We start from the raw sequence: 25,170 nt of genomic DNA, 5'->3' as shown, positions 1-25,170 counted from the left end.
CCATGGAGATTGGAAGAAGGTCGTTAGGGCGAAAAAGATCAACAGGTCCAATTTTTTTTTTTTAGGGTAATCGATAGAGCATTGAAATAACGTGTCTTGGTTGAATGCCTGGGTTAATTTTACCCAAGCAAGCGTGAAAACTGCAACTACCCAAAATTGGGTTGTGCTTTACCCAACTACTTGGGTAAAAAATTCTGTCAAATTCAACCAGAACTTGTGGTTGTACAAGATCAAATTAAATTTGGTATTGTATGACCACAAGTTCTGTCTGAATTTAACAGAAATTCTAACCCAGCCAATTGGGTATACCACCAGCCAATTGTGGTTTTCGCCCTTGACTGGGTAAAGTTAACCCAGGCAATTTTTCAGTGAAGTCACTCTGTTAATCTTTAGGTAAGTTATAGTTAGTAAATTCGTTTGTTAGTAACAAACGTTCACATTGTCTAATGCTCCTACATAGTTTGACCGATTGCAACCAAACTTTGTCAAAAGTATAAGTTGCCAAGCCCCAACATTTCTCATAACCAAACTGGGGTCAAAGGTCATCGTAAGTAACCTGCCGAGAGAGAGAGTGCATCCCTAGATGTTGACTGTTAACATACATCTTTTGTGTCTTTTGGGAACATGCCAAGGATTAAAGAACACACTGAAGTGCGAGTGCACAATATAAGCTTTGGCCGTATTGCATGAAATATATCGAAATGATCCCTGTCAGAGCTTCAAAATGCGACGCCGGGCTCCTTTCCGCACCAGTGCCAAGAAATCACTGTGTGCTTCGGAGTACCACCCACGATGGCACAAACGATTTCACCGTGCAACGGACGGTAACATTGACCGGAGATTGTGCGTTCAAGCCCGGGCGCCGTCCCACGCGAAAATCACGCTGCGCTATATACCAAGTGACTATACTGCACATATTTTTTGCCTCCATTTACAAATCTTTGTATAAACACCTTTCCGAATTGTTACAAACACTTTATGTTAAGTATTAAATTTGGGGTTTCTTATTTCAATTTGGCAGTTATAATTATGGAAAACTTAGTGGGCTTATTTTGGTCAATTTTGGGGACAGACACGTGCAAAATAAACGCGCATGCGCATCGATCGAAATCAAGCCGGGGTTCCGAAAACTTTCGTCAAGAGTGCATTTTTGATCACGGCAAGGCATTTGGTCAATTTTTTTGGTCAATCTTTGGGGAGAGATAGACCGACCGACCGACCACCAAGTGCTATGTAGAAGCTCCTGCCAGAGCATAAAACCCAAAGAGGAGCATTATAGGGGGGTGCACGCGTGGACCCCTCCTAGCCCACAGACTATACTTTTGGGCAGATCGTATTGTATTTTGATGCATATTTTGAACCCTTCCCCATTTGTCTTTCTCATACATTACAGTCTAAAAGTACTGATAAAACTTCACGCTGTGTACATGCAGTGCTTGAGAGTACCGGTAGCTTTCAACAACAAATTCTGAAAAGCATTTTTGCCTTATTTTGAGTATTAATATTTATTTTATTCCTTTCCAGCGGTGATGCTTTCCAACATGATCCAAGCACACGTAGCAGACCTGTGGATGGTTCTAGGTAAGTGGCATCCATTCCGCAGTTCAGTCAGTCCATGAGAATGTGCACATGCGCCAAGTACGCTGTGCACTTGAAATTTGAATTTTTATCAATTTTCGAATCGAATCAGTTCACTTGTGAGTGGTCTGTGTGTCAAATATTTTGTTCAACGCTGTGAACATTGTTATAAAGTTGTAGCGAGGAGTATATCATCAGTAGTTGAAGTGTGACAAACAATACTTTTAATCAAAACAGCGATATGTATGCAATAGTCCTTATTTGTTGTATGTATCTCAGATGTTCTTTTTATTCTAATATTGTTACAATAAACGCACAAAAGGTCTCAAGCCGAGACAATGGCGTTTGGTCTAGTTTGCAATTTGCGTTAAAAAACACTTATTTTCTGCCTTATCGTAAGCTCTTATGGGGGCCTCGAATCAGCGATGGACATCAGAACTAACCTAAAACGAATAGCTATAGCTAGCTGCAAATTTGGCTCGTTCAAAAGTTTTTTTTTTATTATTATTTATTCAAATTTTTTTAAACTACTGTGCACGAATAGTATTTGAACACCGACGAGGAGTTCATTTGTCTGAACCCTAAAATTTCTTTGCAATAATCAAGTGGCTACAAACAGTGATACAAAACAAAATTTAAAATGTGTTACAAATATGGAACAGTCTGGGACTGACCCCATCCAATTAAACTTCCCTGTTCTATCAAATGGAGGTCTTATGGGGTGAATTAACATTGCCAAACCTGCCCTACGAACTGTACTAGACAACAACCGTATCTAAGTGTAACATGCAACAAGCAGTCTTCCGTTTTTAACATTAGTTCTGTTGATTTTCCACCATCGTGATTCTCTAGACTTTGATAACATAATAGTTTCTAAAAAAAAAAATAATTGGTGCATTATCCCCATTATAGTCGTTTCTGTGGTGGCTATTGGCATCCAAGCAAGTAACATTGAGGATGGAACCATCTTCCTGGAGCGAGGCAACCCTGGCATCCTGTCCTGCCCTCCCATCTCATCTAGACGCATCCCGCTGGATCAGATCAAAGTCATGCACTGGTACTTCTCCGGGGTACTAGATGAAAACCTCTTGATCTCCTTCTTCCTAGGGAACGTCGCTCCACAAAACGGCATCCCGAAGGGCGTGTATGACATCAACAGAAATTTATCTCTGGTAATTGAAAATGTTACCAACTCAGATGAAGGGACCTACTACTGTAAGGTCAAACCGGCGTTCAGATCGATGGTTGATGGACACATGACTATGCGTGTCAAAGGTGAGTGGGTTGGCGATTAGTAAATACGTTTTTTTTACTTCTTCTTCTGGTGGTAAGACGTGTTTACATCGAGCTCCGGGGAACAGTAAGATTATTTCAGTTTGAAACCGTGTATGGTCCTAGTTTTGACTACTAGGTCGTTATTATACTTTATAGATCCTACTAGACTAATCTCCCTTTGTCGGGTTTCCTTATTTATGCTATTTTTTGTATAGTTTTGGTCATATTTTTCTGTATAAGTATACACACGACTGGCCGTTATGGCCAGTCGGGCGAAACCGCCTACTCATGGGCAATCAACCGTGAGTACGGCGCCGGGTCCCTCGACCGTAGTAAACATTGTCCCTGGTGAGACCGAGCCCTTCAAGCAGGTCACAAGGAACAATGGCGTCTCATTCAGTGCTGTTGACAATGTCTCTATTCAATCATACATTGACGCTTTTGTCAGTCACATTCCTGCTGAAGAAGTTGTTTCTGCCTCTCGAATCTCTAATGGGCGCATAGCAATTTATCTCAAAACCAGAAAAACCGTCATTGACGCTGTCGAACATGGCCTCCTTTACGGAGATTCGTATGTCGAGCTGTCACCCCTTATTAAACCAACCACCCGTTTGACTCTATCGAATGTTTATGCGGAAATCCCCAATGCCGTGCTCACGAAGAACTTGTCCAGTTTCTGTAAGGTTGTTTCGCAGATCCGACCTATACCGCTTGGATTCAAGGAAAAAAAACTGTCCCATATTATGTCCTTCAGGAGACATGTCCAAGTTATGCTCCAACCTAATATTACACCTCCGAACCACATCAATTTCACCCATGCCGGTATGAACTACCGCGTCTTCCTCTCCACAGAAGCTGTTCGGTGCTTTATTTGTGGAGAATTTGGGCACATAAGTAAATCTTGCAAAAAAAAACAACTCGGACAAAAACATCAATGATCATCTTGACAATGAAAGTCATACAAATCCTTTGAACCCACCTCCCACCTTTGTACACAAAAGCAAATCTGACCCCCAAAATCCTGCAAAACAATCCAAATCCACTGTTCCAACCCGCATTCCGCCCTTGCGGTAAGTGCTGGACCTGCGGCCGTGCGACCCGCGCACCCCGGCGCAGGCCGCTCAGCCAGAGGGCTTGTCGGTTTCAGATCCCACCTCATCAGGTGCTGCAGCCAGTGCGTCAGCTACACGCACACATCTCGAACGGTCCACCCGCTCAAATACCAATTCCAGCACTTCCCATGACTCTATTGCAAATGCTCCTGGTGCTCCCAATAATTCAATTGCATCCCCAGCCGCGCCTTACACCAAGTCTTCTGCTTCCAAATCCCCCACCAAGACTTCCACTACTTACATCTGGGGCACCCCACCCGTTTGTTTTCTGAAACCGTCTCCAAACGAAAACAACTCACTCCTGAGCCCATCACCGAACGTTCCCGTTTTGTTCCGTTATCATCCCCAACGTCCATGAGGAAATTAGCGAAGAAAGTTTCCTCCCCAATGTCAATTGACACCCAAACCACATCTATTCGCGACACTCCGAGCGTCTCACAAGCCCTTGATGCTACCACATCCACATTATCCACCCCTGCCTCTGAAACGGGCACTGACACGGAGTCCATATCCTGGGAGGACACGCAGTCTGACGAAAACATCCTCGTCTCTGCCGGACTTCCCGCGTCAAGTGGTCCACTATCCCCTGATAACTTACTGAAGTTTAAAACAACTGTTAAGTCCAGTAAAAAAACGATGTTTGTGGCTAAAAAAATTCACATCAAACATCCCGGGACTCGTTAAGCAACTAAAACCACTCCGTAACAGTCCTTTGCTTCAAAAAGGCTTGCAGCAGAGAATTCAAAAACTGATAAAAAAACTTGAATTATAGTTTGTCCTTTTCTCTCTGCTATGGATTTGAGGTTTTACACTTCCCTTCCCCTTCTGATGGCACTGTCGCTGATCTTGCTTAACACTGGAGGTTGTTCTGACCCCACAAGAAACGCCTCTTTCCAAACCTTTATTAAACATATTGCTAATAATCCTGATATTGTTTTACTCCAAGAAACCTACAACCTCACTGCCAAATGTTCCTGCTGGAATATTTGGTCAGACTACACCCCTCTTTGCAACCCAAGTCCTACACGTGGATCAGGGGTCACTGTTCTCACTAAGAAATGTCTTGATGTCGTCAATACTCGCATCATTTTCGAAGGACACATCATTTTTGTCAAAATTAATTTTAACAATGCTATTTATAATCTCTATAACTTCAACATTCCTCAAAATGACAATAGTGCCTTAAGTGTGCGTTTATGAGAAGACCATGCAAAATCCTGAAAAATCGACAAGGTGGGGGGTCAGCGAATTAAGTTCAAATCTTGGCCATTTGATCCCCACCTGAGACGATACCACTCGGTGGAGTAGCTCGATAAATAATCACACGGTGGCCGAGTACGGGGCACCAACAATTTTGAGCAAAAAGGGTGACTTCCGGGGAGTAAATATGTGTTGTTTCTGGTGTAAAGATATAGCCTCGTTTATACCCTTAAACTAAATCGTTTACTGTCGACCTACATATCAAAGAAAGGGTTTAATCTCCTCTAAACGATGAAATATAAATCTTTGATATGCAAGCATTCACTGCGGAGATATAGGCGTAAAAAAAACACGTATCAGCTCTATTACGAAATGAAGTCCTTTACGCGGTAAACCATAACTTAATTAATGCAGGGCTGAGAGTCAACAAACTTGGAGGAAATATAGTTCAGATATCCGACTACAATAAGAAAAAATAAAAAACTGTCAGCTCTTCTTGTTTTTGTTTGCTCACGGTCAACAAAGTTGAAAAATTCCTAATTTTCAAGACCAAACTTACATAGCCCCCTAGACAGTTCCTAGTGCAATTGGTTGCCCTTTATTGACATTTTGCAGGAATTGTTGTAAGAGCGTAACAAAATCTACGTTTTGCAGACTTCACCTATTGGGTGGGTGGGTGAGTGGGCTACCTTTGGTGGTGCGCACTGATCCGGTAGGAGGGGAACGTCCTGTTGCCGCCCACCCAGTTAGCGCGCGGTAGAAAGAGGGCGCCCTCGCATTACGTTACCGTCAAAATGGCAGCCATGGACATCCCGTCTGTGCGGCTGCAATGTAATTTTAGTAATTTTGAGTATAGCAAAGCCATCGAATGTGGTGTAAATCCCTCTTATCTGCGCGAACTAAATACAGTGCAACTTAATCGATGCACAAAAGACGCGGAGCCATTTGCAGAAGTGGAAAGTCGCTGCATATGATGTGAATGTCGAGTGGAAACTGATCCTCCTGCCTTGTGGTTTGTTCGACGTCGATGCATACACTGATAAGACAATACGTCCAGCGCATAGATACAAGTTAGGGTTGAGTTGGACATCATCAAGGAAATGTTGTCATCCACTCCATAGAGGGAAAGGCAAACCATTCCGTGGTGTGAATAAAGCAACTAGCCGTGAGATCATAGATGTTTGATCGATGGGGTACCCTGATCACTGTAGGAACAGGTGAGAAGACAGAAATCAAACAAAAATACATTTTTGAAAATTGAAATGAATTAATCATGGTCATGGTCCATTTCTGATCAACTGACTTTGTTCCTGGGTAGGTTATATCAATTAAATCCCTTATCATGCAGTTGACTTGGGACCAGTGAAATGTATTATTGTGTGAAAAATTAATACTGATTGTCACAGCTCTGGACCACACACATGGTTTTCGGCAGTGGACACACATGGTGGATATTTAGCCGGAGCTGGATTTTGAATTTATTTTGTTTTATATAAAGAAAGTTGGAACTGCACTGAACATGCGCAGTTTGGGGAATAAAACATATTTTTTTTTCACTTACATTGTTTTTTTTACTTTTATTCACGAGATGTGACTCAGACCATTTACAACTTAAAGAACAATTTCAGATTTGTTTCCCCTTTTATACAAATCCGCCAGAGACAGCCACATCAGAAAAGAAAAAGTAATAAGTGCAATTAAATACAGGCAATATAAAATAATAAAAGAAGATTTCTTATTTTTCATTTTTTTTTTTTTGGGGGGGGGGAATTTATGACATGGGTTTTGTTCAAGGCATCTATTGCTCAATATTGTTGGCTACATACGCCCCGCTTTATATCTTTTACTTTAAAAAAATATTAAGCCTGCTGCGGCCTTAACACTTTGTTAATTTTCACTGTTCATATGACTTTCAGGTATCTGTAGAGGTTGTCTATCTTAGCACAAACAAGCAGTTACGCACCAGACAGCGGAACAATTACCATCTAGCGATGTGCTCTCTAAGGAACAAGAAGAGCATCAGTGTACAATCAGTGATTTCACATCGCCGGCTGGTGTACCATCTCTCCAACCCACCGACACAGCGTGCACTTCAGTTCATGAGGTAAAGAGAGTGAACTAAGAATGGACCTTGACATATTGCATCTCATTTATCACAGATGAATTGTAAGCACTCTTCTTTGAGTACATCAATTTGTATTTCAACCCTATATGTAGCACGCATCTCACTGTTTTTATTTTCTCATGATTATTTCTAGCATACATCTGAGTCCTCATCAACTGATGGAGATATTACTTAGGATGTAGGTGCACTTGCCTCTTCTTGGGCTCCAACCCCCTGACCAAAGAATGTGGAGCTGCAATCCCTGAACACTTTCCTTACTCAGGGTGGAATGTCTGCTGTTGATGGGCAGCTTCATCTGTCATTAGAAGAAGCATCTGATAGCACCATCCATTATTATAGAAGGAAGGCAAAGGAAGCCTTTGGTCTAGTTCTTCATTGTTTAGCACCACGTCAAGAAGATGGGCTCATGAAGATTACAATCGGTGAAACAACTGCTGAATCATCACAAAGTGGTCAAAATTTTGATAGTAATGCCCGTTTTCATTTTTTTTATTGCATCCTTTTTTACCAACATTTTTGCATTAGTGGTTCCATGTTCTCCTCCTTTAGGCCAAAAAAAAAAGTCTCCGGTTTCTGGTATGCGCGCGCGTCGCCGTAGCCATGCGCGTCGGCAAAATGAAAAAGTTTTTTTTTTCAATATAAGATGATGTTTCAAAACCGCCAAACTCACTGGTTTGACTGGAATTCTGCTGCTGCACAATTTTAACGTGTTTTTAGATGGGGTTATGATCGAGAATAAGATTTATGTCTTTTTTGGTCTTTCTAAAAATGTGTTTGTCATTGTTTCAATTTATTCAAATTCCTCTCTACTTGTTCCTACCCCATCTAGGTCTATCTCATTTTTGACAACGAGTACCCCAACATTTAGCGTTTTTCTCATTCAATTTATTATTTTCCAAGTTTATTAATTTTTCGGGTTACATTAACATGCCAAAAAATAACAACATTGTCATCCAAGCCTCATCATTCCCACATTTGGTGCACGATATGCGGCAGGGTGTAACCCCCACCCCCATTGTGTCTTCATTGTGTTCTGGTAATCTCAGGAATTCTTTAGATGACTATTGGGGGATACTTCTGTTAACAAAAAGACAAGTGTGTGTTGAGTATAGGAACATTTGTGGGGACTCCCTCTGCCACAAATCGGGCAGGGTATATTGATTTAAAGTGAACCCCCAACCCTAAAAATGGGATAAATTAAGGAATTATAGCACCCCTTATGGCGTCTCCAGTATTAAAATAGGTTTTAATTTGATTGATCATGAAAAAATATACACGTTTGCCATTTTTCATAACATTCAAGCAAAAAAGACAAAAATTATGTGAAAAATACACTTTTTGACCAAAAAGGTGCAAAATAAAAAACCTCTGTTAAAGATTTTTAAAAACATTTTTGACGTCATTATTTACAAATTGGAAATATAAAACTTGGTAGCAAACTTCATGAAAATTGGTTGTCGACTTTTGAAAATACAGAAAGGGGGGGGCACTGTATGCCCCTCCCCGCCCCTTTACTAGCGAAAAATAGGGGTGAAACAGACTCCTGCCATTTTATACTAAAAACTGCTGACAATGTTTTTATTCTTGATACTTAAAGACCATGATAAGAACTCTCTTTCACCTGAGTGTCATTGTTCAAAGACCTGCACTAATGACGCTACGGCGACTTAAAGATCGCTATTTTTATGACTCAACTTTGGGGGTACCCTGAGTGCCGTTACCTCCTAAGAGCAATTTTTTTCTAAATTTTGAGTACCTGGTTTTAGGTAAGGATACAACCTCAGGACCCTGCAAATTTCATCTCTCTGCTGCTTTCCCCTGTTGAGCAGCAAGCGTTTAAACGTTTGTACCCCAAAATCATGAAAATCACCATTTTTCACTAATAAAAACACATTTTTGGCTCTTTTTTCTGCTACGGAGGTCAGATTGGCCAAATATTTTGTACAACCTCAAGGCTACCTATGACCCACCTACCCCCCAAATTTTAACCAAATCCGCCGACCCCCATCTTGTCACGGTCTGCATGGTCCTCTCGTGGACATACTCTTAAGAGCCATTCGTAGCTTCAATCGGCACGTTGAGTGCATCAGCGATGGTAGCCTTGGTCAATGCTCTCGTCGTTATTCGTCCCGTACGCGGTCAATCGTCGGCATATATCCTCACGCGCACATGCATGTAAAAATATAGCGCGAACAGCGACCTCATGCGGCCACTATTTTTTTATGCAAATCGGTTGAGGACGATCTCGAGCCTTGGTTCAATCGTCGGCAAAAGCTTATGTGTTTCTTTATTTGCGCTGGATTCCTAGCGCACGACCTCGTATGCGAATACAGATAAGTGTAGGTGGGGCTAATATGTGGAGTGTCCAATCACAACTTGGTAAATCCGGACGTCATCAAATTATTTGCGGCTATTCGCCTTTTGCGGACGTGACAGGAACCGCAATTTTTGTGCATTGGTGCCGTGTGCAGAGACACACAACGTGTACGTGTATGGATTATGTACGGTGCCACGTTTCACTATGCAAGTTTCCACGCAACGATCGACCAATAAGAAAACGACATTTAAGGTCAGCTTAGGCTATTAACATAATGAGCACCACCCCAAAACCTCACATGGACGATTGAACCAAGGCTCTCGATTGTCCCCAACTGATTTGCATATAAAAATACTGGCCGCGTGAGGTCGCTGTTCGCGCTGTAATTTTACATGCATGTGCATAGCGCGTGAGGATATATGCCGATGATTGACCGCGTACGGGACGAATAACGACGAGAGCATTGACCAAGGCTACGAGAGCATTGACCAAGGCTACAGCGACGGTGCCATTATTGTTGGTGGTGACTTTAATTGCACACTCAATCCATTGTTAGACCGTCTGAGTATGCCGACCGAGCATCGCCCCAAAATAGCCCTGGCTCTCAAAGAAGCTGTTGATAGCCTCTCTTTGTATGACGTCTGGCGCAGACAAAACCCAGTTGACAAAAAATACACCTGGCATAGAGATAATCCCTCAAGCGTCAACAAAATGTCTAAAGCTAGGCTTGATCGTTTTTACATTCCTGCGAGCCTCCTTTTTTCTACCCGTTCCTGTAAAATAATACCTTGTTCTCTCTCTGATCACTCTGCTGTCTCCCTCACTATTAATCTACCTAACCCTAAACTTCGGGGGAGCGCATATCGGCATTTCAATAACTCTCTCCTTGAGGACCTGAACTACAGAGAAATCATCCACTTATTTTGGACCGACTGGCAACAAAAGAAGCCAGATTTTCCAAATGTCTCCACCTGGTGGGACTTTGGAAAAGTTCAAATTAAATCCATTACTCAAATGTATGCCACCCAAATGGCCCAAAACAAACGCAATTCTCTGTTAACTATCAATCAACGGATCGATAATCTTCAATCTGCGCCAGACTTCACACCCGAAATTCGGCAAGATAAAGAGCGAAGAAATGAACTTAATACTATTCTTAAACATGAGGTTCGAGGTGCCCTCATGAGGTCACGTTTCAAACACGTAAATGAAACGGACTCAAGCTCCTCTTACTTTTTCAAGTTGGAGAAAAGCAGGTCTCAATCTAAAACTATTTCAAAATATTCGTCTGGATTCCGGCACCGTCACTGAAAACCCTGCTGAGATCAAAGCTCACATCCACAAATTCTATAAATCTCTGTATAGCCGTGGGCCTGTCGATGAGGGCGCTCTTGAACCTCTACTGTCTAGTTTGCATCAACTTGATCCGATTGATACGGAAGATCTCGATGCTCCTCTAAGCCAACAGGAGCTCGACTTCGCCGTCAAGCAACTTGGCAAAGACAAAACTCCCGGAATAGACGGACTCACCTCAGAATTTTTGCAATCTTTCTGGCCTATTCTTAAAGAAGACCTTCATTCTGTCCTCAATTTCGCAATAGAAAACGGATCGCTACCGCACTCATTTCACAAAGCTATTATTACCCTTCTCCCTAAGAAAGGCGACCTCTCCGACATAGCCAATTGGCGCCCCGTCTCTCTTCTGAATACGGACTATAAAATATTTGCCAAGTTACTTGCAGGTAGACTGAAGCAGTGTATTGGTACCATTGTAGATCAGGATCAATCTTACTGTGTTCCTGGTTGCACTGTGCATGATAACATTAACTTGATCAGAGATGTTATTGATCACTCCAACTTTAATGACCTTCCCTTAGCCGTGGTCAATCTTGATCAAAAGAAAGCTTTTGATAATGTTGACCACTGCTACCTTTTCAACACAATGAGAGCCATGGAATTTGGTGAACGTTTCCTGTCCTTCATCAATCTTCTGTACAGTGGCGCTGAGAGCCTAATCAACATTTGCGGCTCTTTAACCATTTCTTTTCCCTTTCGAAAAGGGCATCCATCAAGGCTGTCCTCTATCGGGACTGCTATACTCCATAGCCATAGAACCTTTTATAAACTCGCTCAGAAACAACCTCAATCAAAACAGCTTTCTCCTTCCAGGCACCAACAAATACTGCTCGGACTCGGCATACCCAGATGATATCTCCATCTTTATCACTGCTGACGCCGGCTTTAAAATTATCAATTAAGTGTATAACCTCTTTAGTCAAGCCTCTGCTGCTAGACTTAACTATGATAAATTTCAGGGATTATGGGTCGGATCTTGGATTAGAAGAAATGATAGACCCCTCGGTTTTCGTTGGAATAACGAGGGATTAGCGTTTCTTGGAGTTCATCTTGGTAACAGCAACAAGTACAATCAACTAAACTGGACTAAATGCAAAGAGAAGCTTAATCAAACTCTCTCCCGTTGGCAATCTCTCTGTCATTCCATCTCCTTCAAAGGAAAAATACTCATTGCCAACCAACTTGCGGCCTCCAACATTTTTCACTGCCTCACCGTCCTTTCCCCGCCAGACTCAGTCTGAAAAAAACTTCAAGAAATGCTCGTCAATATCGTCGGGTCAAATAATATTAACTATAACAATAATTTGGGAGGCTAATCATCCTTACTCGCAGCTGGTACGCTGAATTGCGAAGGACGCGGCTACAACGTGGTCGGGCCGCTGGCACGTAAAGGCGCCTATGGCTGCCGGCCACATCGACCCATATATGACCACGGAGCACAGCCTGAGATCGAAACTGTTTGATTTTTCCGGAGGGAGGAAAACCGGAGGGCCCGGAGAAAAACCCTCGTGGCACAGGAGAGAACCAACGCACAACTCTACTCACCTCCGCGGCTAGGATTCGAACCGTGGTCACCTTGGTGAGAGGCGAGCGCTTTACGCACAAGCCACCCATGCCACCACAAAAAATAAAATACACCTTCTTACTAAACAATGTCTTTTCCAGAAACCCGACAAAGGGGGATTAGGTCTTACCTGCCTCCAAGCACGCATATTAACTTTTCGCTTTTCCGTTATCCAACGCTACCTCAGTCATTGTTGTCATCCCGCCTACATTATGGTAGATAATTTTCTCCGACAGTACAAAAAACTTAACTTCGGTTTCGGCCTCTTTCTCGTAGACATCAACCCCAAATTTCAAACTAGCCTTACCTGCTTCTACAGTGAGCTCATGCGTGCTTGGACGGCCTCTGGAGCTCAATTAGTCATACCACCAGACTCTATCAGCCATGTTATAAACCTTCCCCTCGACTGTCTCCTCCTTTCTCATGCCGCTGACGAGAACGCCCCTCCCGTACGTCTCTTGGCGCGGGGGATCAAAACCGTCAAGCAACTTGTAGACCCCAACAGTGGTCGTTGGCTGGATGCTGAAGAGCTTGCAATGAAACCCCTTCAACCACGCCCACCATCTCTGCGGCTCATCCAAATGGAACTGCACCATCTTCACCGTTCTGTTCTCTCCAAGTTTCCTGCTATTTTCAACCATTCTGGCAGTCTCGCCTCTCCCGATCTTCTACGCAACGCCCCGCCTCTTCAAAAACTTAATTTTGACTGCCTTATCTCTCCTGACTTAAACGGACTCTCTCTCCCATCGAAACACCTATACGGCATTCAAAACCACCACGTCAACTCTCTTCCACCTGCTACTCTCACACACTGGCATCGTATTGGATTCTTCGAAGAATCTCACCCCATTCAGTGGAAACTGATCTACAGACTACCTACCTCAAAGAAAGAGGGTGACGTTCAATCTAAACTCCTCCACAATGTTCTTCCGTCCCTCAAGGTTCTTCATCACCTCAATCCAGAAATTCCTTCAGAATGCGGTTGGTGCGGAGAAAGAGGCACCGTCAATCATCTTTTCATCCTCTGCCCAGCAATCCAACCGGCTCTCAATCAACTCCACACTCTTCTCAGCAGACTTCCTCCTGATCTGAATCTTGACTTCAACGTGTATTGGACACTAATCCCCCACGCCAGGAGACACCACAGGGAGGCGGTTGATCTCGGAAATTTTCTGATCGTCAGCCTCAAAAACATCATCTACTGGTCGTACCGTACCACACACTTCTCAAACCCACTACTCATCTAGAATTATCGCCTAAAAAACAAAATCATCATTGATCATAACTACTTTCATCTCATCGGCAATTCGGCAAACCACAGGATTTCTTAAAAAGATGGTCTATCAACAACTCTCTGTTCACTGTATCAAATTATGAGATAACATGGCTGATCTAGCTTTCTTTTACTTTCACTTTTGTTCCCCCCCCCCTTTTCCCCAGTCCTATCCCCTTCCCTTTTCCTTCCTCCATTAGGGCGCTGGTAGTGGGTGCATATGCACTCACATCCTGAGAAGCCGGTGGCTCCCCTTCCCACCTTCCAACCTAACTTAATGTAAAAGAGTTTTTGTTTTGTTCTTTTGTTGTCTTTAATGGCTTTTGTAATAATAATGATAATTTCTTAAAGTTTTTCATTTACATTTTCGTGTTTACTTTACAAAGATAATTGTTCGTCATAAAAATAATTGTGTTTTTTTTATAATTTTGTTATTTTATGTTACTAATTTAGTATACCAATCTTTTATTTGTAATTGTTTTTTGTTGCTTTGTATTTAGTCTTCTGGATATGTTTTCAATTGAAATAAAGTTTTCATTGGAAAAGTCAAAAAAAAAAGTTCTTCTTTTTCTTCTTCTTTTTTTTTAGCTGTTTCGGTTACAACCGAAACAGCTCTTGTTTTCGTTAAAGTTTTATTAGCTGTTTCGGTGACACACCGAAACAGCTCTTGTTTTCGTTAAGATTTTTTTTTTCTTTTTTTTTTCTTTTTTTTTCAGACTTTTTCTCCATAGGTTTAACACACGTTTCTTCAGCCAGTCCACTTTGCCACTTTTTTAAATCCGATCGATTTCAGACTTGGTACATACTTAGACCACCACCCACAGATGGTCCTAGAGGAAATTTGTGACCGTGACGTCATCAGGTGTCGGGTTACGTCACATTATAGATACATTTTTCCCCATATGTTTTGTACACGTTTTAAAAGACTCCACTTTGGCCTCTTCGTCAATCCGATCGACCTCAGACTTGATACATACTTAGACCACCACCCACAGATGGTTGTAGAAGAAATTCGTGACCGTGACGTCATTAGGTGTCGGGTTACGTCACATTATAGATGCATTTTCCCCCATATGTTTTGTACACGTTTTAAAACACTCCACGTTGGCCTCTTGGTAAATCCGATCGACCTCAAACTTGATACATACTTAGATTATCACCCACAGATGGCCCTAGAAGAAATTCGTGACCGTGACATCCTCAGGTGTCAGGTTACGTCACATTAAAGATGCATTTTCCCCATAGGGTTTGTACACGTTTTCATAAAACACTCCACTTTGGCACTTTCATAAATTCGATGGACTTTACACTTGGCACACACTTAGACCATCACCCACAGATGGTCCTAGAACAAATTTGTGATCGTGACGTCATCAGGTGTTGGTTTACGTCACATTAAAGATGCATTTTCCCCGTAGGGTTTGTACACGTTTTAAAACATTCTACTTTGGCACTTTGGTAAATCCGATCAACATTAGACTTTGTACACACTTAGACTACCACCCACAGATGGTCCTAGAAAAAAATTGTGATCGTGACATCATCAGGTGTAAGGTTACTTCACATTAAAGATGCATTTTCCCCATAGGTTTTGTACACGTTTTTCTTCAAACCATGTACTTTGGCACTGTATGTCTGATTGACTTTTCACTTGGCAGATGACATTCGAAGTGACTTCATCAAGTGTTCATCACGTGCACAGAGTATTTCAAATATCCGAAACAGATTGTGTTTGTCCACAAACACATTTCTAGTTTTAATTTTTTTTTTCTTTTTCAGACTCTTTTCCATAGGGTTTGTACACGTTTTTTCTTTAGCAAGGGCACTTTGGCACTTTCTTAAATAGCATCAACCTCAGACTTGGCACAAACTTAGACCACCATCCACAGATGGTCCTAGAAGAAATGAGTAATCATGACGTCATCAAGTGTCAAGTTACGTAACATTAAAGGTGTATTTTTTGTCCATTGGGTTTGTACACGTTCTTTTCTCCATAGGGTTTGTACACGTTCTTTTCTCCATAGGGTTTGTACACGTTCTTTTCTCCATAGGGTTTGTACACGTTCTTTTCTCCATAGGGTTTGTACTCGTTCTTTTCTCCATAGGTTTTGTACACGTTCTTTTCTCCATAGGGTTTGTACACGTTCTTTTCTCCATAGAGTTTGTACACGTTCTTTTCTCCATAAGCATTGTGCACGTTGTTTTCTCCATAGGCTTTGTACCCATGGGGTCGGACAACTCGACCGTTATCCAACTTGACATTTTGACAGCATGCGCGTGCATGCCTTGCCGCCCTTCAGCTGGCCAGGTCCCCGCGCACTCTACGCAGTACAGTCATGATGCCACAGATTTATGCGGCTTACGTAAATGTGACAAACTTGTAGTTGGGTTTGTGAGTTGGGATAATCATGATTTATCATAAGTTAACAATTTTAAAGAATTTCTTAAATGTTAATGTGGGATTTTTGGGGATTTGTTCAAGTGCGCCACGTTAGGAACACTGGAAAGAATTCCGTATAAGCCTCCACCTCTATGGGCCATGACAGGAAACGTCAAAGTATTTTTAAAGAAATCTTGAATTTTTCCCCTCCTAAATTTCCGTTTCTTCGTCAGATTTACAACTTTTGGTACTTTTCAAGTCATATCTAGGAAAATAACTGGAGTCCGTATACGGAATTCTTTCCAAGATGTTTTGTATTCTTGTCAGACCTCGCACACAACTGTGGAACTGTTAAAGTTGTTTTCTGCCCTCTAGTGTTTTAAATGATCTACCTATAATGAAACGTTCGAGATTGTCAGGATTATATTTCGAGGGGCAAAATTACATACAATCTGAGGAATCAATGTGTGCAGTTAAAAGGAGACAGTCATGTGACGAATGCAGGGGGCGGGGATAAAAGGATATCATCAGAGAAGGGCAAAACTGGATACCAAGTGATGATCTGGGCAGTCATATACATGTAGGCTGATAGCGTTTAAAAAAATCAGAGGTGCTTAGTAAACTACATGTAAAGAATACAATATTCACATAGAAGCACCCCCCCCCCATTGCACAACCATGCCCATTGCCTACCATGTGGGAACAAAATCATTCTAGTTTGCCATTTAAGTGTCAATAAAAATGAATCACACTATTTTTCATTTGTTTACCAGGTAGTTTGCTTTACATAAATACTCTAAGAATCAGAGACGTGTCCTGAATTACAAAATCTTACACAAGTCAGATGTAACTCGGACACCAAAATTGGACCCTAAATTTATGGAATCACCCTCCTACGCTTTGCACGCGCACCCGTTCCCAAACGCAAAGAAAAGAGGACTGCGCACACATTGAACCACGTGGATTTAGGACGTCTTGACATAAATCGACTTCACACACTTGGCACACACGGCAAAAACTTAGAATCTCAACACAAAGGTTCTGGGTTCGATAGCCGCCGATGGCCACGTCAATCTTTTTCATTCAAAGACAGAAAAAACACCGAAACAGCTCGGTGTTTGTTTACCTACAAACACAACGTCCGTCTAGTTTTTAGCTGTTTCGGTAACACACCGAAACAGCTCTTGTTTTCGTTAAGATTTGTTTTTTTCTTTTTTTTTTTGGCTTTTCCGCAAAGTTGCGGAAAAGCCTTTGTTTCTCTACGAATTTTTTTTCTTTTTTCTTTTTTTTTTTCCTCTTGGGACTTCCAACCAAAATGCCATAGACTTTGTGCACGTTTTTTCTAGCAAACACTTTTGGCATAAAACAAAGTCATATGACATCAAAACTTAACATAGTCACAGAACATATAGCAAAGGTCGTTCGCGAAGATAGACGTCATGATGACGTCATCATGGGTCACGTGACGTCATCATTCATGTGCATATTACAAAGTCCTATATCTACAGAACTGTTAGTCCGATTGAGTTGAAACTCGGTATGTAGGTAGATCGGGATGTGTTATAGACGAAAATTGAGGTGACGTCATCATGACATCATCGTGTGATTTTATATAGATTTTCGAAGATTTGGACCTATAAGCCATATCTCACTAACGCAATATGATAAATTCAAAATTCTTTTTGTATTAGGTTCGCTGGGCAATAGATAAATGCACAAAATTTGGAAAAATGTGTGACGTCATAATGACGTCAGCAAAAATGCGATTTTTTGAAAAACATATAAGGGAATGTCCGATCGTCTTGAAACTTGGTGGGTGGGTAGATAATAACACTAGTACACAACATCTGAAATACGTCACGATGACGTCATCAGTAGATTTTTTTTACGATTTTTTTAATATTGCCAATTTTATTCTGCTTACAAAATTTAACACTTTCATTAATCCGATTGTTTTCAAACTTGGTACAGACTAAAACCGCAATAAAATAATGAGCACTGCCAAGTATTGTTACAATGACGTCATCATTAGACATGTGACGTCATCGTTTGTATATTTTAAGCCCCTATCTCATCAACAGTAATTTAGATTGGGTTAAAACTTGGTATGGGGGCATGCCGGGATGTGTTACAAATAAATATTGAGGTGACGTCATAATGACGTCATCTTGTGATTATATATATATTTTATATATGACAAATGCAATATGCCAAAATCAAATTTCCATTTGAATGAGGTTTGTTAAACAAAACGTAAATGCACACAGTTTTGCACAAAACAGAAAAACATGACCTTAATTTAAAAAAAAACATAATGCGGAAAAGCCCTATGTTCTGTTGCAAACAGACATACACCTCTAGTTTTTTTTTTTTTCTCCTTTTTCAGACTTTTTCTCCATAGGTTTAACACACGTTTCTTCTACCAGTCCACTTTGCCACTTTTTTAAATCCGATTGATTTCAGACTTGGTACCTACTTAGACCACCACCCACAGATGGTCCTAGAAGAAATTTGTGATCATGACGTCATCAGGTGTCAGGTTACATCAAATTAAAGATTCATTTTTCCTCATATGTTTTGTACACGTTTTAAAACACTCCAGTTTGGCATCTTCGTAAATCCGATCGACTTTAAACTTACTTCATACTTAGAACTCCACCCACAGATGGTTCTAGACGAAATTCGTGATCGTGACGTCATCAAGTGTCTGGTTACGTCACATTAAAGATGCATTTTCCCCTATATGTTTTGTACACGTTTTAAAACACTCCAGTATGGCATCTTCGTAAATCCGATCGACTTTAAACTTAATTCATACTTAGACCACCACCCACAGATGGTTCTAGACGAAATTCGTGATCGTGACGTCATCTGGTCTCTGGTTACGTCACATTAAAGATGCATTTTCCCCCATATGTTGTGTACACGTTTTAAAACACTCCAGTTTGGCATCTTCGTAAATCCGATCGACTTTAAACTTAATTCATACTTAGACCACCACCCACAGATGGTTCTAGACGAAATTCGTGATTGTGACGTCATCAAGTGTCAGGTTACGTCACATTAAAGATGCATTTTTACCCATAGGGTTTGTACATGTTTTAAAACGCTCCATTTCGGCACTTTCGTAAATACGATCGCCGTAACACTTGGTACACACTGAGACCATCACCCACAGATGGTCCTTGAAGAAATTCGTGATCGTGACGTCATCAGTTGTCACGCTACTTCACATTAAAGATGCACATTTTTCCTATATGTTTTGTTCACGTTTTAAAACACTCCACCTTGGCACCTTCATAAATGCGATCGACCTCAGACTTAATACATACTTAGACCACCACCCACAGATGGTCCTAGAAGAAATTCGTGATCGTGACGTCATCATGTGTTGGGTTACATCACATTAAAGATGCATTTTTCCCCATAGGGTTTGTACACGTTTTAAAACACTCTACTTTGGCACTTTTGTAAATTATGCGATCGACGTTAGACCTGGTACACACTTAGACTACCACCCACAGATGTTCCTAGAAGAAATTCGTGATCGTACCAATGCAAAGATGGGTTATAGATGAACAATAATGTGATGTCATCATCAAATGTCATGTGACGTCCCTTAAAGGGGCATTTTGTTCTTCATTGGCCTATATTTAGTTAGATTTGGTTATAACTTGACATGTACGTATAATGTGCTGTTATAGATGACATTTTTAGTGACCTCACTGATTGTTCATCACATGCACAGAGTATTTCGAATATCCGAAACAGCTTGTGTTTGTCCACAAACACATCTCTAGTTTTCTTTTTAGCTGTTTCGGTGACACACCGAAACAGCTCTTGTTTTCGTTAAGATTTTTTTTTTAGCTGTTTCGGTGACCCACCGAAACAGCTCTTGTTTTCGTTAAGATTTTTTTTTTGTTTTTTTTTTTTTCTCCTTTTTCAGACTTTTTCTCCATAGGTTTAACACACGTTTCTTCCACCAGTCCACTTTGCCACTTTTTCAAATCCGATTGATTTCAGACTTGATACATACTTAGACCACCACCCACAGATGGTCCTAGAAGAAATTTTGGCCTCTTCGTAAATCCGATCGACCTCAGACTTGATACATACTTAGACCACCACCCACAGATGGTCCTAGAAGAAATGTGTGATCGTGACGTCATCTGGTGTTGGGTTACGACACATTAAAGATGCATTTTTCCCCATAGGGTTTGTACACGTTATAAAACACTCCACTTTGGCACTTTTGTAAATCCGATCAACGTCAGACTTGGTACACACTTAAACTACCACCCACAGATGGTCCTAGAAGAAATTTGTGATCGTGACGTCATCAGGTGTTGGGTTACGTCACATTAAAGATGCATTTTTCCCCATAGGGTTTGTACACGTTTTAAAACATTCTACTTTGGCACTTTCGTAAATCCGATCGACGTTAGACTTGGTACACACTTAGACTACCACCTACAGATGGTCCTAGAAGAAATTCATGATCGTGACATCATCAGGTGTAAGGTTACTTCACATTAAAGATGCATTTTTCCCCATAGGGTTTGTACACGTTTTTCTTCAAATCATACTTTGGCACTATATGTCTGATTGACTTTTCACTTGGCAGATGACATTCGAAGTGACTTCATCAAGTGTTCATCACGTGCACAGAGTATTTCAAATATCCGAAACAGCTTGTGTTTGTCCACAAACACATTTCTAGTTTCTTTTTTTTTTCTTTTTTTTCTCCTTTTTCAGACTTTTTCTCCATAGGTTTAACACACGTTTCTTCCACCAGTCCACTTTGCCACTTTTTCAAATCCGATTGATTTCAGACTTGATACATACTTAGACCACCACCCACAGATGGTCCTAGAAGAAATTCGTGACCGTGACGTCATCAGGTGTCGGGTTACGTAACATTAAAGATGCATTTTTCCCCATATGTTTTGTACACGTTTTAAAACACTCCACTTTGGCCTCTTCGTAAATCCGATCGACCTCAGACTTGATACATACTTAGACCACCACCGACAGATGGTCCTAGAAGAATTTTGTGATCGTGACGTCATCAGGTGTTGGGTTACGTCACATTAAAGATGCATTTTACCCCATAGAGTTTGTACACGTTTTAAAACACTCCACTTTGGCACTTTTGTAAATCCGATCGACCTCAGACTTGATACATACTTAGACCACCACCCACAGATGGTCCTAGAGGAAATTTGTGATCGTGACGTCATCAGGTTTTGGGTTACGTCACATTAAAGATGCATTTTTCCCCATAGGGTTTGTACACGTTTTAAAACATTCTACTTTGGCACTTTTGTAAATCCGATCCACGTTCGACTTGATACACACTTAGACTACCACCCACAGATGGTCCTAGAAGAAATTCGTGATCGTGACATCATCAGGTGTAAGGTTACTTCACATTAAAGATGCATTTTTCCCCGTAGGTTTTGTACACGTTTTTCTTCAAATCATACTTTGGCACTATATGTCTGATTGACTTTTCACTTGGCAGATGACATTCGAAGTGACTTTATCAAGTGTTCATCATGTGCACAGAGTATTTTAAATATCCGAAACAGCTTGTGTTTGTCCACAAACACATTTCTAGTTTTTTTTTTTTTTCTCCTTTTTCAGACTTTTTCTCCATAGGTTTAACACACGTTTCTTCCACCAGTCCACTTTGCCACTATTTTAAATCCGATTGATTTGAGACTTAATACATACTTAGACCACCACCCACAGATGGTCCTAGAAGAAATTTGTGATCGTGACGTCATCAGGTGTCGGGTTACGTCACATTAAAGATGCATTTTTCCCCATATGTTTTGTACACGATTTAAAACACTCCACTTTGGCCTCTTCGTAAATCCGATCGACGTCAGACTTGATACATACTTAGACCACCACCCACAGATGGTCCTAGAAGAAATTTGTGATCGTGACGTCATCAGGTGTTGGGTTACGTCACATTAAAGATGCATTTTTCCCCATAGGGTTTGTACACGTTATAAAACACTCCACTTTGGCACTTTTGTAAATCCGATCGACCTCAGACTTGATACATACTTAGACCACCACCCACAGATGGTCCTAGAAGAAATTTGTGATCGTGACGTCATCAGGTGTTGGGTTACGTCACATTAAAGATGCATTTTTCCCCATAGGGTTTGTACACGTTATAAAACACTCCACTTTGGCACTTTTGTAAATCCGATCGACCTCAGACTTGATACATACTTAGACCACCACCCACAGATGGTCCTAGAAGAAATTTGTGATCGTGACGTCATCAGGTGTTGGGTTACGTCACATTAAAGATGCATTTTTCCCCATAGGGTTTGTACACGTTTTAAAACATTCTACTTTGGCACTTTTGTAAATTCGATCGGCCTCAGACTTGATACATACTTAGACCACTACCCACAGATGGTCCTAAAAGAAATTTGTGATCGTGACGTCATCAGGTGTTGGGTTACGTCACATTAAAGATGCATTTTTCCCCATAGGGTTTGTACACGTTTTAAAACATTCTACTTTGGCACTTTTGTAAATCCGATCCACGTTAGACTTGGTGCACACTTAGACTACCACCCACAGATGGTCCTAGAAGAAATTCGTGATCGTGACATCATCAGGTGTAAGGTTACTTCACATTAAAGATGCATTTTTCCCCGTAGGTTTTGTACACGTTTTTCTTCAAGTCATACTTTGGCACTATATGTCTGATTGACTTTTCACTTGGCAGATGACATTCGAAGTGACTTCATCAAGTGTTCATCATGTGCACAGAGTATTTTAAATATCCGAAACAGCTTGTGTTTGTCCACAAACACATTTCTAGTTTGTTTTTTTTCTCCTTTTTCAGACTTTTTCTCCATAGGTTTAACACACGTTTCTTCCACCAGTCCACTTTGCCACTATTTTAAATCCAATTGATTTGAGACTTGGTACATACTTAGAACACCACCCACAGATGGTCCTAGAAGAAATTTGTGATCGTGACGTCATCAGGTGTCAGGTTACGTCACACTAAAGATGCATTTTTCCCCATATGTTTTGTACACGTTTTAAAACACTCCAGTTTGGCATCTTCGTAAATCCGATCGACTTTAAACTTAATTCATACTTAGACCACCACCCACAGATGGTTCTAGACGAAATTCGTGATCGTGACGTCATCAAGTGTCAGGTTACGTCACATTAAAGATGCATTTTTCCCCATAGGGTTTGTACATGTGTTAAAACGCTCCATTTCGGCACTTTTGTAAATCCGATCGACGTTACACTTGGTATACACTTAGACCAATACCCACAGATTGCCCTTGAAGAAATTCGTGATTGTGACGTCATCAGGTGTCACATTACTTCACATTAAAGATGCACATTTTCCCCAACTTTACATATTGTGCAGCCCCATATCTCCGCAAGTATGGGTCCGATTGGGTTGAAACTTGGCATGCTCTTATATTGGGGTGTGTTTCATGTGAAAATATAGGTGACGTCATCGTGACATCATTAGCTGTCATGTGAGGGCACCCTATTTTTGCATCATTTCCAGCCCAATAAATTAATGTACCCAGCGGGCACACGACATGAAATCTCAAACTCGCCACGGTAAAACGTTCTTTTCTCCTTGGCAGATACGATTTGTTCAAGTGCGCCACGTTAGGAACACTGGAAAGAATTCCATATAAGCCTCCACCTCTATGGGCCATGACAGGAAACGTTTAAGTATTTTTAAAGAAAATGTTGATTTTTTCCCCTCCTAAATTTCCGTTTCTTCGTCAGATTTACAACTTTTGGTACTTTTCAAGTCATATCTAGGAAAATAACTGGAGTCCGTATATGGAATTCTTTCCAAGACGTCATAAAAATTAATTCCCTTCTCGTCTGCTCAGTACTATTGGTATTTTCACTCCCAACATGAATTATGTTACTGTTAAAAATGTTTGCCGCCCTCTAGTGTTTCCTGTGATGAAATGCCCAAAAATGTACGTGACGTGCAACTGCATTGGTCCAGTGTAGCGTGAATATCCGACTCCATGAAATGTGGACTTATTGGTAGTAGTGCGCACGCGTGAGTACGATACTATGCTATTTTTAGGATCGTTTGGGGAGAGTGACCTGTCACGTGCGAGGGATTAACCAATAAAAGGGAAAAAGGGGTCCGATTTTCATAGGAGTCGGATTTTCATGTGACACCGGCACTCATGGCCATAGCCAGGACAAAATCACAGATCGACACAAGCAAAATGACACGCAGGCCAAATTTCATGACGGGCCACTTCGTGTTGGAGGTTGGCCATGGCCTTTAGGGGGCTGGATACAAACAGGATTGGAGGTGTGCGGCTCAAAGAATGCTATGTGACTAATGGAAATGGTGGGAAACTGAAGTAAGATAGGTTAAAATTAAGTAAGGGCAAAACTGGATGCCAACTGTGAGTTTAGGCAGTCATTAAAGCTTATATGCACTTTTTATTTGTAACAGTTTACAGTGGAAAAGGATATTTCTAGTAACGGTTGGGTGGTGCCATCATTTGCCGTCATTAAAGGGATAATTGTCAGGGCCTATATTGTATGGTATTTGTATAACTAGAGATTCCATTTGCATGTAACTAATGTACGTATCAAATATCTATGAAATTTGAGGTGATGTCGTCATGTCATCAACACACGTCACAGCCGAAACAGCTAGCGTTTGTCCTATTGCGTTTGTCCACAAACGCATACCTCTAGTTTTTGGCTTTTTCGCAATTTTGCGAAAAAGGCATTCTTTTTGTCTTGATTTTTTTGGCTTTTCCGCAAAATGCGGAAAAGCCTTTCTTTTTGTTCCCTAATTTTTTTTTTTTTTGGCTTTTCCGCATAGTGCTTTGGGCCTAAAACAAACTCGTATTCTAATGAAACTTGTCCCATGTAAAGACCCCATAGTTACATTGTGTCCCGAAGAATGACGTCACGGTGACGTCATCGACTAATTT

General features: G+C 41.1%; 1 long non-coding RNA gene across 1 annotated transcript; it reads left to right on the top strand.

The window, feature by feature from the left end:
• Positions 1-5,949: 5,949 nt before the first annotated feature.
• Positions 5,950-7,754, top strand: LOC119736945. The gene is made up of 3 exons (XR_005272323.1): positions 5,950-6,382; positions 7,082-7,269; positions 7,424-7,754. It is a non-coding gene; the product is annotated as an uncharacterized LOC119736945 (long non-coding RNA).
• The last annotated feature ends 17,416 nt before the right edge of the window (positions 7,755-25,170 follow it).

Source organism: Patiria miniata, unplaced genomic scaffold, assembly GCF_015706575.1.
Source record: "Patiria miniata isolate m_02_andy unplaced genomic scaffold, ASM1570657v1 HiC_scaffold_3, whole genome shotgun sequence".
Lineage (NCBI taxonomy): Eukaryota > Metazoa > Echinodermata > Asteroidea > Valvatida > Asterinidae > Patiria > Patiria miniata.
The sequence above is the reverse complement of the archived record's forward strand: the minus strand, read 5'-3'. Positions and strand labels throughout refer to the sequence as shown.